The sequence below is a fragment of the Anomaloglossus baeobatrachus genome, chromosome 4 (assembly GCF_048569485.1).
Source record: "Anomaloglossus baeobatrachus isolate aAnoBae1 chromosome 4, aAnoBae1.hap1, whole genome shotgun sequence".
NCBI classification, from domain to species: domain Eukaryota; kingdom Metazoa; phylum Chordata; class Amphibia; order Anura; family Aromobatidae; genus Anomaloglossus; species Anomaloglossus baeobatrachus.
The window spans coordinates 120,120,540-120,123,049 of NC_134356.1; positions in this window are offsets into that span (position 1 = coordinate 120,120,540).

The window sequence follows — 2,510 nt, forward strand, 5'->3', positions numbered from 1 at the left end:
CGAGATGTCTGGACACTCGTTCTGATCTTTTGCCCAATCTGATAGGGTTTTTCCCAGGACACACGGCATCCCTGATGCCACCCCACTTGAATGTACCACACTGCGGAAGATAGGTACCTGCCCCAAGTCAGGGGTCTCTGTGTCCTCGAGCTGGTCATCAATGCTTTCTCCCCTAAATCCAAGGGGTACCCTCGACAATGCGTCCGCATTACCGTTTTCTCGCCCCGAGCGAAACTTAATCTGATAATTAAACTTAGCAAGGCGAGCGACCCATCGCTGCTCCAACGCTCCCAGTTTCGCATTCTCTAAGTGAGCAAGAGGGTTATTATCGGTCATGACCAACACCTCAGCTCCCGTTAGATACTCAGCAAAGCGCTCCGTCATTGCCCACACCAGGGCTAACAGCTCTAGGCGAAACGAACTATAATTAGCCGGATTGCGCTCAGTGTCCCTTAAAGACCTGCTGCCATAGGCAATGACCCGCTCCCGGCCATCTTGAATTTGGGCCAGTACCGCCCCCAACCCGTGAAGACTACCGTCAGTGTACAACAGGAAAGGGGTATCAAACCTGGCATATGCCAACAAAGGGGCACTCGTTAGGGCGGCTTTCACCTTGCCAAATGCCTTTTGCTGCTGAGGCCCCCATTGGATAGGGCAGTTGCGAGGACCCAGCACCGTCCCTCTTAAAAGTTCATTCAGGGGACCCACTACTTGTGAAAACCTGGGCACAAATCGTCGATAGTACCCTGCCAATCCCAAGAAAGCCCGCACCTCCCGTAGAGTCTGAGGAGGTGCCCACCCCTGTACCGCTAAGATCTTACTGACTGAGGGTAACACCCCGTCGGGAGTCACCACATGGCCTAGATACTCTATGCGACTCTTGAACAGTTGACATTTCTTTGGTTTTATCTTTAAGCCATGGCGACTGAGACGTTGGAGCACTTGGCGCAACTTCTCAAGATGGTCTTCAAATGACGTTCCGAACACCACGATGTCATCTAGATATATCAATACCGATTCAAAATTCAGGTCGCCTAAACAGTGTTCCATAAGACGTTGAAAGGTCCCCGGGGCATTACTGAGTCCGAACGGCATCCGGTTGAATTCATAGAGCCCCATTGGCATAACAAATGCTGTCTTTGCCCGATCTTTCTCAGCCATTGGTACCTGCCAATATCCACTCGCCAAGTCCAACGTTGAAAAGTATTTGGCCAGTCCTAATGCAGACAGGGACTCCTCAATCCGAGGCAACGGGTATGCGTCTCGCACAGTGTGCGCGTTTAATTTCCGATAATCCACACAAAATCGAAGGGTCCCATCCTTCTTTCGGACAAGGACAACGGGGGCAGCCCAGGGACTTTGGCTCTCTCGTATTACTTGATTGTCGAGCATACTGGCGACCATGCCCTTCACCTCTTGATAAAGTGTCGGGGGAATCTGACGATAACGTTCTCTAATGGGAGGGGTGTCCCCCGTGGGAATCTCATGCTCAATCGTCGGTGAGCACCCGAAGTCTTCTGCATGTCGCGAGAAGGTCTCTTCATGTTCCCACACGACCCTCTCCAACTGTTCTAGTTGCACGGAAGTCAGTTCTTCCCGATCTACTCCCATCTGATCCATGATCACACTACCATTCCATTCTATGGTAGGAGATTCAGGCCCTGCTACTTCGACCGCATATGTCCAGGATGACTGTGGGTCTGGCCGCAATTCAAACACCGCTTTGTCAGGCATCTTCCCCTCTGGCACGAACAGTTCAGCTAGGATGGTCCCAGCAGGAATGGTAATAGCCTCCTCCAACACGTTAATGCATCTGACTGGCACCCGTCCATTCTTCACAATCGTCAGAGACCGGGCCACATGCACCTTGGCACAAGAGGACTTCTCTGGGGCTGGCTCAAGTAATACCTCAAGTCCATTCAGCCTCTGCGCCGCCCCCACTGGCAACATCAAGAGTTCCTCCTGTCGGGGCGCCAGTGAAATCGTGGTCCGTGATGGCACTCGGACAAGGCCCACCCGGCCCCCAGGGACTGCACTTTTCAGCAGATCACAGTTCAGCACTAGGCGGTGTAACATTCTCTGTGTCGGTCGGTGACCTGTAGCACGAGTCCAGTAACCGGGTCCCTCACGGGCATACATCTGATGATTTAGATCTCGCAGAATGTTCATTCCCAGTGTCACTTCCATCCCTCTTCTAGGGGGGTGGTCCACCAGCACTACCCCTTTCTGACCCAGCTCTTGACCAAACATTTTCAGTCTCATCCACACGATCCCTTTCACCGTCAGCTGGCCATTGTTAGCGGCAGTAAGTCTTATCATTCGACCATCTTCGGGAACCACTAGTTGACTGAAGTATTTCTCGAAAACTTCTAGAGGCATAATGGTACATTCAGATCCCGTATCAACCAAGCAATTCATCTTCCGTCCTTCAAATTCTGCTTCTAAGACTGGACTCCATGCAAACAAATCTTGCTCATTCCGTTGGGGGCTTTGTGAGGGGGGGGCCGCTG